Below are 14,441 nucleotides of genomic sequence, written 5' to 3' on the forward strand. Positions count from 1 at the left end.
ACCTGCTTGACAATAAAGTATACACTTTATCGATTGGTTAGAAATTATTGCTGAATTATTTATTACTGCTAGTGTCTAGCTAGATTAATGTCTTAATAAAATGGACGTGAGACTCGTTTCATGAACATTATGGTTCTAGTTGATAGAAAACTGCATTACTATTGAGAGTTATTATGATAGTTCAGTAACCGAAGGTTGTATTAATCTTATAGGCTTTGTAATGGATAACTAGCTCTAGTGAATTTAACAAGGTTTATTCATGATAATTCATATTTATTTATAGTTTATCTTCAGCCTGATCTACTCATAGATGCAAGAATGAATAACTAGAAGCAGCACTAAAAATAAATCTTATCTTAAAATAATATTGACGTTGTTATTCTAAATTATTTGAAGGAGATTATTATCAACAGTGTAGGCGGGGTTCACACCGGCACCGTATGCGAAATAATAATATACCATAGGCGATACGCACAAATACTTGAAATTATTTTGATGAATGATTTCTTTTTATTTAGAGATAGCAAGTAAGTCCTACATGTTCCAGTGATATTAGCATGATTGAATACGTAAAAGATGTACTTTTCTCTCTCTTTTTCATACGAAAGTAGCAACTTCAATCATGAATTGAACCTAAGACTGACAGAATGTTCCGAAAGACTACACAATTTCGAAAAAATTTCAATCGTCTGATTTCCATCAATTGTGTAAAATTGGTTTATTGGGGTTCTTATTCTACAACTTGAAGTGATAGAAGCAGTTTTGGGCGATTCAGAAGTTTTGCAATATCTTACTATACCATAATTTCTGTATATATTGCCAATAGATCACATGAAATAAATGTTGAGGTGATAAAAAAACAGTGAATCAATTTGATTTCATTAGTTACCAAGTTTCTCTCTATTGGTTGTTATCTAGCTGTTCTTATGAGTCTGCTTCATTCAATATGATAATTAATTACCACAATATCAACTTCTCAACTACACAAAAAGTGTTCTTATGACCATTATTTTATTTGGAATACTTGGCTGTGACTTGACTCGGCCAATGGCAGTAGAGCTCAGCCGTTATTGGTCAACAGCTAATGGCCAATCGTAGGGCTTCCCCCATACTAAGCACAATATTCTGCTGCTTTCACTCTACTAGCGATTGATAATAATGTATCAACCGAAAATATTGTCTCTTTTCTATTTAGGGCTACTTATAATATAAATAGAAATACAAATCTCAGTACCCTTTTTTGAATTATTTTATCACAATATGTTTCGGACATTCATGTTTTCGAAGTCTTGAAAATGACATGAATGTCCGAAACTTGTTGTGATAAAATAATTCAAAAAAGAGTAGGCTACTGAGATTAGTATTTCTATTTACAAATGAAAAGATGTCAGTTGATAAAATGACTCAATTTGATAAACCAGTGTTTTTGACAATATCAAGTCACTTTCATTTAAAATAGTGAATGAGTAATGTCATAAAGAATTTCTTGTTTCTGTTGTTTGGTTAGAAAATTAGACAACATTTTTTAAAGTGGAGGAAACATAACCGTCCTATTTTCTGGACTATTTTAATGCATCAAAATTCGGGGGAGGAACAGTTTTGGGCTGTGTATTTTGATCCTACATCAAATTATTTGAAAAAAAATTGTGTATCATTGAATCAATAAAAGAATAAATTAATAATAAAGAATAAAGATGAAAAATATGTTTTGTAAACGGAGAATATGATGTGAAGATGAGGATAAGAGAAACCAAGAAGTGAGAGATAAAACGACGAAGATTAAACGAAGAACAAGAAGGAAAATAAGAGAGGAAGAAGTAGACGAGAAAATACGTTAATTTGAGATTCACTTCGGGCAGTATTGACTGAATGAGATGTATTGGTGTAATATATAAGAAATGCTGACTGTTTAAAGTGAATCTCGGTAGAGATTGATGGGCATCAGAAGGCGGAAATCCACAAGACGACCTTTCCAATGTCAATGGTCTGCTACTGAAGTACAACCTGCTATAGCGCTATTATATTGATCTAAATTAACCTAATTAGGATAGGAAATCTACATCAAAGATGTCTGACTATAGTATACTGACTGAATGATAGTCGTATACCATTAGAATTGGTTACAATTTAACATAGATTCATTCATAGAATGATTGCGGTACTATATTAACCCTTTAACGTAATTCAAGTTCAATATAATTATATGTTTGCTACCTTCCTACCATACACATATAAAATATATATAACATCTTCATGTTATCAGTTTTTAATACATACTGTATTGATGTAAATGTTTTCTTTGTTCCTATTGTTTTGAATTGTTCAAAATTATTGTGAATTTTTATATATTTAATTGTGCTTGTGAGAAATAAAATTTATTGATTCATCTATTTTAGAGTTTTTCTTCCCTTTATCCTAAACTATACTATTTTTGTGATTTTAAGCCTTCCTTATCATGAGTTTAATGTATTCCGTCCTTGTATACGGAACTGAAACTACTATTTCTGTAGATTAGTAGTAAGTACTATCAGCTATTAAATATCTTAAACCATTTTAATTGAATAGCATTCAATAAACCCCGGTACAGTAGTAATTAATTTGAATTATTGATTTCAATCCTGAAACGCATTCAAATTGAATGGCATTTGGCCTACAAAACCTAGAAAAATACCTTGTGCAAATTTTAGAGAAATTTTCAACTCCTGGAGCTTAGTGAAAAGGCTTACACACTAGACAATCTCATGTACATTCCAGAATTCCTACAAAACACGTCATACTATATATGTCCAATGTAAGGGAGCCTTTTCCCATGATCATGAATGAGACCTCTTAAATTCCATGAAAGAGGGTTCACTTTGTTATTTGGTCACTTAGTTAACTATTATTTCTGGAGCTATTAAGCTCAATAGAGCTATAACGCTCTAGAGCTATTACTACTGTTATTTCTAGAGCTAACGGTTATTCTTGAGCTACAAAATATTCATTTGATTTATATTTCAGACTATTCATATTCATCTATCAAAAATTGACCATTATTATTCAAATTGATTAGTCAAGAAAAGAGAGAAGAGATTGAAAATGATTAAGAAAATTCTATAAATAAATACGATTCTCACCTTAGAATGTTTCCATCCACACAATACAAGTCCGAAAAATAACACAGCACTTAACAAAACTATAGAAAATCGACAAATTTTATCGAAATTCTCTAAAACAATAAATAAATAACACAACAAACTTAAGTTCTCGAAATTACAATCGAGAGGTGAAAATGAACAATACTGATCTAGAATCGGTCAATCAATGACTTTTATAACTTTGAAGCCAAAGATTTCCACGCAAAATAAGAGGGAGCTAAATGGAATGAGAGGGAGGATGAAGGACAAAAAACAAGATGGCGGCCAAACTAGATTCGCAAAGATTTTCGGGAGTCGGAGTCGGCCTTTAAACTTCAAGTGACACTGAAAACTCCCAACCGGTTTAGTAAGAAAAGCTGGATATCATCGTTGTCAATTAACTGATGTAACACCTCCTGCCATTCTAGTGAACGAGGTTCCCATGGAGGACTTCAACCAATCATTTGAATGGAGGGAGTTGATTTACAATTCCTGTGCAATGAATTGAGTACCTCAGAGTTAGAAGGGCGTAAGTTTCAAACAGCTGATTTAACAGGAGACCCCAAAAAGTATTACACTCCCAGCCAGGGCTAAAAGAACGTAAGTCGAATCAGTAATACACTTGCGAATTATTGGAATCACGTTGTTCCAGTTTTAATGCTTACTGGACTAATAGTTGATCTTCAAAACAATCAACGGCAGAGGACTTATGTTATCTTGAATTAGAGTTCGAAAAACTGAACAAGATCCACTAAAAACATCATTTTGTCAAAAAATGGACTTACGCTCCTCTAGCTCTGAGGTACAGATTTTAGTGGAATGAATTGGATTTGTGTGGATTTTGAATTTTGAGTGCAATGATTTGAGTTTGAATTTTAGTGGAATGGAATGAGTTCGAATTTGAGTGAATTTAGGTTTATATTTGTGTGGAATGAGTTGATTTTGAATTTGAGTACAATAATTTGAATGGAATGAATTGAGTTTGAATTTGAGTGTAAGTTTGAAGATTAGTGGAAAGAGTTGAGTTCAAATTTGGGTAGAATGAATTGATTTTGAATTTGTGAGGAATGAGATGAGTATTAATTTGAGTGCAACGATTTGAATGGAGTGATTTGAGTTTGAATCCAAGTGCAATGCATTGAGTTTGAATTTAAGTGAAATGAAAGGAGTTCAAATTTGATTGAATTAAGGTTTAAATTTTGTGTGGAATAAGTTGATTTTGAATTTGAGTACAATAGTTTGAATTGAGTGGGTTGAGTTTGAATTTGAGAGCAATGAATTGAGTTTGAATTTTAGTGGAATAAAATAAGTTCAAATTTGAGTGTATTTAGGTTTAAATTTGTGTGGAGTGAGTTCATTTTGAATTTAAGTACAATAATTTGAAAGGTGTAGGTTGATTTTGAATTTGAATGTAATGAATTGATTTGAATATCAGTGGAAAGAGTTGAGTTCAAATTTGAGTGGAATATGAATTTAGGTTTAAATTTGTGTGAAGTGAATTCATTTTGAATTTAAGTACAATAATTTGAATGTAGTGGGTTGATTTTGAATTTGAGTGTAATGAATTAAGTTTGAATATCTGTGGAAAGAGTTGAGTTCAAATTTGAATGGAATGAATTAATTTTGAATTTGTGAGGAATGAAATGACTTTGTATTTTAGTGAAAAGATCTGAATGGAGTGAGTTCACTTTTAGTGGAAAGAATTGAGTTTGAACTTGAGTGGTAAGAATTAAGTTTAAATTTTTATGGAATAAGTTGAGTTCAAATCTAACTGGAATGGATTAATTTTGAATTTGTATGGAATTGGAATGAGTTGAGTTTGAATTTGAGTGGAATGGATTGAGATTGAATTTCAGTGATTTATATTAATTTACTAATCATAGACAAGGAAAGTAGAGACAAAACGTTATTGGTAGCCAGTGATTTTCATTTTATCGCTTAACACAATATTTCATATAACTTACTGAATTACCAAGAATCTATACAAATGGAGATTGATGGAGAGTAACTTTACTTAATGACAAGGACTGGTCGCCAGTAACTTTTCGTCTCTACATTCCCTGTGTATAAATGCGATCAAGGCAACCTCTATACAGTGTTCTGAAAAAAGGTGCCCAAAGTCAGAGAGTGATTCCTCACATCAAAAGTAGAAAAAAGTTCTAATCAACCTAGGTTTGAGAATTGAGTTATACAGAGTGAAAGATTTTTCTGAATTTCTGTTCCCCTGCTGAAACGAAGCCCTACGGGTGTTTGTTTACTCTTAATTTAGATGTACAATTCAACGTACTCTATGTAAAATGAACTGAAAAATTGAATAAGACCGTTTCCAGACCTGTAGCTACAGTAATTTTTAAGATATGTGACAAAATACGTGAAACTTGGTACCAAAAAACAAGTATTTTTAAGGTTTGAAGCAGATTTACTATGGTAAATGTACAATAAACATAGAATATTTTCTCACAGAACAAGTAGAAAATTTAATTTCGAAGAGAAAGATGTGAAATAAGTTTATAATAGACGAACGCAACCTTTAAAAGAATAATCCTTAATATTACATTTGTAGAGAGCTCAACAGATTTTGTCTATTTTTCATACGTTTTGTATGTAAAATAAAAAATGTTTTTTTTTTGTATGTTGGGTTATTTTTCTAAAGGTTGCGTTTGTCTATTAAAGACTTATTTTACATCTTTCTCTTCGAAATTAAATTTTTTCTAGTTCTATATAAAAATATTCTGTGTTTATTGTACATTTAACATATTAACATAGTAAATCTGCTTCAAACCTTAAAGGAACTTGTTTTTCGGGACCAAGTTTCGCGTATTTTGTAACATATCTAAAAAATTACTGTAGCTAAAGGTAAGGAAACAGTTTTATTCAATTTTTTAGTTCATTTTACATAAAGTACGCTCAATTGTACATCTTAATTAACAGCTAACAAATACCCGTAGGGCTTCGTTTCAGCAGGGGAACTGAAATCTAGACAAAATTTATCACCCTATATAATATCATTCATAGTTGAGAAAGATATTGTAACCTATGTATCAATGTATGAATAAATAGATAAATAACTCAGTAAACCAGCAAACTCGGACCTATATGTTGATTAGAACTTTTTTCTTCTTTCGATGTGAGAAATCACGCCCTGCCTTATGGGCATCTTTTTTCAGAACACTCTGTATACAAGAGGGAAAACATGGGGAAAACCCTATCTGGTTTTTTTTATTCTTCACTTATCGTTATCACAACAGGAAAATATCGTTATCATTCATAATTCATTATCGACTATAAAAATCATTTACACTCATCACAATAATTCAGTATCGCAGAAAGTCTCCACAGTGCTGAATCTATTGGTCCAGTGATATAAATTGTCTAGGATTCTACATAGGACTGTAGTATAGTTTCACCATATTTTTCAACAATTTAAAATAGTCGGAAGCTCAATTTTTCCGCAAATATTTAGTCTGTATTGTATCGTATTTCCCAGAGAATAATATTCTTCGAAAAAGAGAAGCCCAGTTCTAGCTTATATTTTCATAAATTTTGAGTGTTCTTTGACAATTCCTCAGTGAATAATATTGAATGGAGAAGAGAATTCCAGTTATACATTTTTTTAACTTTTGAGTGGTCTTGGAGAATTTGATAGTTATTGATTTACAAAATAGTCACCGTGGTTCTTGAAGTATCAAAATAAGACAGTTTTTACCTCACTATATACTAACTCCTCCCATATGTAAAGCTAAATAGTATCGTGTATCTCTCCCACAATTATTTTCTCTATGATTCTTCAGCTCGAACCTCAAAGACAGATTGATTTGATTTTGTGACTCTTCCCTTCACCAATACAGCCATATTTGAAGTGAATTAAGTACCTTGGTGTTTGGGAATTCCCTAAGCTCTCCCATATCCAAAAGTGAACTTTCAATTTGGATCCTTCAGCTTGGGACACGACAAGATTCTACAACAAACGTGCACTTAATTGATACTAACTAACTTGGACAGTTCAAGGAGTTCCCACGTACCTTCAAAGTTAGGGAGGAATAATTCTCCCAATTATTTATTTCTATTCATGAAGCTGTTGTTGATAATGGACATATTATTAGTTTCAAGTGTGAAATCGGAGGATGCAGAGGCATTGAGTGATACAGATGCTATGGTGAGTTATTATTGCATTAATCTTTTATTGAATTTTATGTGTCAGTTGCAGAAAAGCCTGTTGGATTTCAATTGTGATTAAATGTCACGAGAACTAATCAAAGAAGTCTTCTCCCCAGAGAAGCATTTTATTTTTGGGTGTCATGACATTTAATTATGATTAAAGTTCAACAGGGTTTTGTGCAACTGGGTATCAATGTTTCTTGATCTGTTAAGTGTTTTTGTAATGTTTCAGAGATCTATAACTTACAGATTGTTTACTTGAAAATTTCAAATGAATTAATACTAATAATTTGAAAATGGCATTAATGTCCGTTGTGATAAAATAATTTAAAAGGGTACTAAGATTTGTATTTCTATTTATATTCCTACTAAATACGTTCCTATCATAGTTCATAGGATATGAACATGTAATCGAACATAAAAAGTATTCTTAATTGATCATTTATTTCCGAATAATAAACTCAATCTATCTGTCCATGGAACACATAATTGTATCAAATATTGTAATTTATAAGAGTATGATACTTGAATTTTGAAGCTCAATCTTAAAACAAAGTAAGAATTTTTATTATGTTCAGACGTTATTATTTATCTTTCCCTGTCTATTCACTCTCATTCGACTTTTTTATCTTTATTTTTATTTTTCTTCTTCTTTTCCTAGATAATGTCAAAGTTATAAAATTTTATTGTTCATAGTTTTTTCCAGAAATATCTGTCGCAGTTCGGTTACCTTGATCCTTCCTATACCAATGGTAAAACTAGTAAAATGATAACAGAGGTTGTTTTAATAGACAGATATTTTGACAAATAGTTTAGATTATCAATTCGACAGATATTTCTGAAAAAAAAAACAAACAAAAGAGTTCAATATATCCCCTTAACACTCAATGAGAATATTGTACCCTACTCCAACACTGCAAAGAATAGATAGAATGAATGCAAAGTAAGTAGACATGACGCTGGATGCCTAGCTTATATGGAAGGAGCATGTGAAGAAGAAAAGAGAAAAACTTGGCATAAAATTGTAGAAAATGTACTGGTTACTTGGGAGGACATCGAAGTTGTCAAATAATTTTGACATAATATAATTAAAACAAATATAATTACAATATAATTATTATAACAAATTGCTTCTCTTCAAGCAGATTCACAAGCCGGTGTGGACCTATAATTCAACTCTGGGGCTGCATCCGACCATCCAATATCGACATCATCCAGCGCTTCCAGAATAAAGTACTCAGAAGTTGTGTAGACGCTGATCTCCACCGCGACCTGGGAGTGGCGACATTCATCAGTGAAATCCGAAGATTTGCAGAAAAACATAAGGAAAGACTTCATCAACATGTGAACGTGGAAGCAATCCAGCTGCTCAACATGGATGGAGTAAGAAAACTTCAACGCAGAAAGCCACACGAATTAGTTCAGTGCTAAAGTGTCCAAAAGGAAGTGCAAAAGCAGAATACTGTATCCTTTGTGTAAATTGTGAAATTCAATGATTTTTTTAGTCGTCATTTTTTTAAAGTCGTCAAAACAGCTGTTCTACAGATGAAATATCTCGACTATGTGTTCTTTTTATGAACTGCTCTACCTACCTACCTCATGCACGAGAAGGAGGTTACAAAGTCCATTTCTCAAGGATGGGGTGGACCCCCCATTAGTTTCCCAGAAAGGAGACTCATGCCAGTTAATAGAGCTGATAAATAACTATACAGAGTATGAATTTGAAAAAATCGGTCAAGTTATTTTGAAAAAATCGTGAAAAACATGGTTTTTTAGTAATTATCCGCCATTTTTCTCAAGAATATTACGGAGCTCCTGCAATTTTCCAAGGAAAAAACTCATGTCATTTGATAGGACTTATGAATAGCTAGCTACCCATGGCTTGAATTTGAAGAAAATCGTTAGAGCCGTTTTCGAGAAAACCGTGAAAAACCTGGTTTTTGGTCATTATCCGCCATTTTTCTCAAGAATATTACGGAGCTCATGGAATTTTCCCAGAAATGAGACTCATGCCAGTTGATAGTGCTTATGAATATCTATCCATGGTATGAATTTGAAGTAAATCGTTAGAGCAGTTTTCGAGAAAACGGTGAAAAACATGGATTTTTAGTCATTATCCGCCATTTTTCTCAAGAATATTACGGAGCTCCTGAAATTTTCCCAGAAATGAAACTTATGCCAGTTGATAGGGCTTAAAAATAGCTATCCATGGTATAAATTTGAAGAAAATCGTTGGAGCCGTTTTCGAGAAAACCGTGAAAAACATGGTTTTTTAGTCATTTTCCGCCATTTTTCTCAAGAATATTACGGAGCTCCTGAAATTTTCCCAGAAATGAGACTTATGCAAGTTGATAGGGCTTATAAATAGCTATCCATGATATAAATTTGAAGAAAATCGTTAGAGCCATTTTCGAGAAAAACGTGAAAAACATGGTTTTTTAGTAATTATCCGCCATTTTTTCCGCCATCTTGAATTGAATTTTATTGAATTTCTTGTTGTCGGGTCCTCATGGTATAGGGACCTTAAGTTTAAAATTTCAAGTCGATCGGTTAATTAGGAATGGAGTTATCGTGTTCACAGACATACACACACACACACACACACACACACACACACACACACACACACACACATACACACACACACACATACACACACACAGACCAATACCCAAAAATCATGTTTTTGGACTCAGGGGACCTTGAAACGTATAGAAAACTTGAAATTGGGGTACCTTAATTTTTTTTGGAAAGCAATACTTTCCTTACCTATGGTAGTAGGGAAAGGAAAGTAAAAAGAGCTCCATGAATAAGAATAATCGAATCTTATTGTCGGATCCTCATGGTATAAGGACCTTAAGTTTAAAATTTAAAGTCAATCGGTTAATTATGAATGGAGTTATCATGTTCACAGACATACACAGATACACACATACACACACACACACACACACAGACCAACACCCAAAAATAATGTTTTTTGGACTCAGGGGGCCTTGAAAAATATAGAAAACTTGAAATTAGGGTACCTTAATTTTTTTTGGAAAGCAATACTTTCCTTACCTATGGTAATAGGGCAAGGAAAGTAAAAAACTCAACAGATCAAGAAACATTGATACCCAGTTGCACAAAAGTCATAATTAAATGCCACGAGACCCAATAAGAAAATGCTTCTCTGGAAAGAAGGCTTCTTTGATTAGTTCTCGTGACATTTAATCACAATTGAAATCCAACAGGCTTTTCTGCAACTGACACATAAAATTCAATAAAAGATTAATGCAATAATAACTCACCATAGCATCTGTATCACTCAATGCCTCTTCATCCTCCGATTTCACACTTGAAACTAATAATATGTCCATTATCAACAACAGCTTCATGAATAGAAATAAATAATTGGGAGAATTATTCCTCCCTAACTTTGAAGGTATGTGGGAACTTCTCCAACTGAACATGTCCAAGTTAGTATCAATTAAGTGCCCGTTTGTTGTAAAATCTTGTCGTGTCCCAAGTTGAAGGATCCAAATTGAAAGTTTTCTTTCGAATATGGGAGAGCTTAGGGAATTTTCAAAAACCAAGGTACTTGATTCACTTCATATATGACTGTATTGGTGACGGGAAGAGTAACAAACTCAAATCAATCTGTCTTTGAGGTTGGAGCTGAAGAGTCATAGAGAAAATAATTGTGGGAGAGATGCAGGATATTGTATAGCTTTACATATGGGAGTAGTTAGTATATAGTGAGGTGAAAACTGCCTATTTTGATACTTCAAGAACCAAGGTGACTACTTTGTATATCAGTTATTATCAAATTCTCCAAGACCACTCAAAAGTTAAAAAATGTATAACTGGAATTTTCTTTTCCATAAAAAATATTCACTGAGAAATTGTCAAAGAGCACTCAAAAGTTATGAAAATATATGCTATAACTGGGCTTCTCTTTTTCGTACAAAATTATTCTCTGGGAAATACGATACAATACAGACAAAATATTAGCGGAAAATTGAGCTTCAGACTATTTTAAGTTGTGGAAAAATATGGTAAAACTATACTACAGTCCTATGTAGAATCCTAGACAATTATACCACTGGACCAACAGATTTAGCACTGTGGAGACTTTCTGTGATACTGAATTATTGTCATAGGTGAAACTGATTTATATAGTCCATAATCAATTATGAATGATAACAATATTTTCCTGTTAGGTGAGTTCCAAATGATAAAAATTACCTTCTTTTTATTCTTCCCTTACGTTTTATCTGATTGTAATACTAGATACTACTCTGATATAATACTAGAGGGAGATAAATCTTCGCAACTCAGCCTCATAGGAGAAAGCCTAGCTATGCGGGGTGCAAGTTTTTCAATAAACTTCCCGCTTTTCAAAACTATCATCCACTAACAGTGAACTGAGAAAATTCAAGGCTGACATTTATAAATTCTTAATTGAAAAAGCATATTACTCGGTGGATGAGTTTCTTGAAAACCAACCATGATTACCATTATATAAGTTATGTAAATTTATTTATTTATTCAAATAATGTTAATATTTCCTATTTTAGTTATAATAATTTGAAATATTTCTTCTATGTTTGGGTTTGAAGCATCTAAATTTGAAAATCTACTTTGTTAATATAATTAAGGACTGAACATTTTTTGAAGTGAACAACTACAAGACTTATTTGGGAGAGGAATAGCACAAGGTTACCTTATTTTTCTCGCCCTATCATTTTGCTGATGTACTTATTATATGAATCAATGGAGAATATATAGTTTTTGTTCTGACTGACTTGTTATATTACTAAGATTTTTTTTATAATTGACGCATTCATGTACATGTTAAGGTTCGTACAGATATACGCGCCTCCAACACGCTCCGCCCTCGTTCCGCAATCGCTCCGCACTCGCACCGATCATGAACGTTACGGGAGAGGTTAGCTCTTCTCGCGTTCCACTCTTGCTCCCCGGTCGATCATCAATCGATCTGCTCGAGTGACGTTCGATTGCGGAGCAGAGCGAAACTGTACACACCTTTATGTATGTATGTCTGAATAAAGATGATTGATTGATTGATTAAGCACGGGTTACCTGTTGATATTTAATATTTCCACCTAAAACCCTGCTTCTAATCGAATTACCACAAATAAAATGATAAATTTTCATCAACTCAACAACCAAAAACAACTCTTCAACTTTTCTAAATCTGTTGGTCCAGTGGTATAATTGTCTAGGATTCTACATAGGACTGTAGTATAGTTTTACCATATTTTTCTACAATTTAAAATAGTCGGAATCTCAATTTTTCCGCAAATATTTTGTCTGGATTGTATCGTATTTCCCAGAGAATATTTTACGAAAAAGGAAAGCCCAGTTATAGCATATATTTTCATAAATTTTGAGTGTTCTTTGAGAATTCCTCAGTGAATAATATTGAATGGAAAAGAGAATTCCAGTTATACATTTTTTTTAACTTTTGAGTGGTCTTGGAGAATTTGATAGTTACTGATTTACAAAGTGGTCACCGTGGTTCTTGAAGTATCAAAATAAGACAGTTTTTACCTCACTATATACTAACTACTCCCATATGTAAAGCTAAATAGTATCGTGTATCTCTCTCTCTCTCTCTCTCTCTCTCTATTATTCACTGAGGAATTCTCAAAGAACACTCAAAAGTTATGAAAATATAAGCTATAACTGGGCTTCTCTTTTTTGTACAACAGTATTCTCTGGGAAATACGATACAATACAGACAAAATATTAGCGGAAAAATTGAGCTTCCGACTATTTTAAATTGTGGAAAAATATGGTAAAACTATACTACAGTCCTATGTAGAATCCTAGACAATTATACCACTGGACCAACAGATTTAGAACTGTGGAGAGTTTCTGCGATACTGAATTATTGTGATAGGTGAAACTGATTTATATAGTCGATAATCAATTATGAATGAGAACAATATTTTCCTTTTAGGTGAATTCCAAATGATAAAAATTACCTTTTTTTTATTCTTCCCTTACGTTTTATCTGATTGTAATACTAGATACTACTCTGATATAATACTAGAGGGAGAGAAATCTTCGCAACTCAGCCTCATAGGAGAAAGCCTAGCTATGCGGGGTGCAAGTTTCATAATAAACTTCCAAGCTTTTCAAAACTATCATCCACTAACAGTGAACTGAGAAAATTCAAGGCTGACATTTATAAATTCTTAATTGAAAAAGCATATTAATCGGTGGATGAGTTTCTTGAAAACCAACCATGATTACCATTATATAAGTTATGTAAATTTATTTATTTCTTTCTTTAATAATGTTAATATTTCTTATTTTAGTTATAATAATGTGAAATATTTCTTCTATGTTTGGGTTTGAAGCATCTAAATTTGAAAATCTACTTTGTGAATATAATTAAGGACTGAAATTTTTTTGAAGTGAACAACTACAAGACTTATTTGGGAGAGGAATAGCACAAGGTTATCTTATTTTTCTCGCCCTATCATTTTGATGATGTACTTATATGAAATGGAGAATATATATTTTTGTTATATTACTAAGATTTTTTTTATAATTGACGCATTCATGTACATGTTAAGGTGCGTACAGATATACGCGCCTCCAACACGCTCCGCCCTCGTTCCGCAATCGCTCCGCACTCGCACCGATCATGAACGTTACGGGAGATGTTAGCTTTTCTCGCGTTCCACTCTTGCTCCCCGGTCGATCATCAATCGATCTGCTCGAGTGACGTTCGATTGCGGAGCAGAGCGAAACCTTTATGTATGTATGTCTGAATAAAGATGATTGATTAATAATTAAACACGGGTTACCTGTTAGTATTTAATATTTCCACCTAAAACCCTGCTTCTAATCGAATTACCACAAATAAAATGATAATTTTTCATCAACTCAACAACCAAAAACAACTCTTCAACTTTTCTTCCTTTTCCACTTATTCAATTTTTTCAGTCCATAGCGTAGTAGCGCTTCATTAATTTTCCTGAATCTAACTCAAACATCGGCTCTTCTAATCTTATTAGTAATTCCATAGACTAAGGCTAGGCGCACACCAGTTAGTCAAGACAAGACAAGACATGATCAGACACGTTTAATCACAATACTTCACATAGTAGTTACTTATGAAGACATGTCTAATTGCAACGACTAAAC

General features: G+C 32.7%; 1 protein-coding gene across 6 annotated transcripts in view; it reads right to left on the bottom strand.

Moving 5' to 3' along the window:
• Positions 1-14,441, bottom strand: part of LOC111045617 (elongation of very long chain fatty acids protein AAEL008004) — a 158,395-nt gene that overhangs the window by 110,209 nt on the left and 33,745 nt on the right. The window contains exon 1 of one of the 6 annotated variants that reach the window (XM_039440159.1): positions 3,117-3,283. The exons of 4 other annotated variants lie outside the window; for them this stretch is intronic. The gene's annotated coding sequence lies outside the window, so the exon portion shown is untranslated. Of the gene's footprint in view, positions 1-3,116; positions 3,284-14,441 lie in introns of those variants that run through there. One more of the 6 variants, XM_039440154.1, reaches the window with a different exon arrangement.

The sequence above is a fragment of the Nilaparvata lugens genome, chromosome 13 (assembly GCF_014356525.2).
Source record: "Nilaparvata lugens isolate BPH chromosome 13, ASM1435652v1, whole genome shotgun sequence".
NCBI lineage: Eukaryota > Metazoa > Arthropoda > Insecta > Hemiptera > Delphacidae > Nilaparvata > Nilaparvata lugens.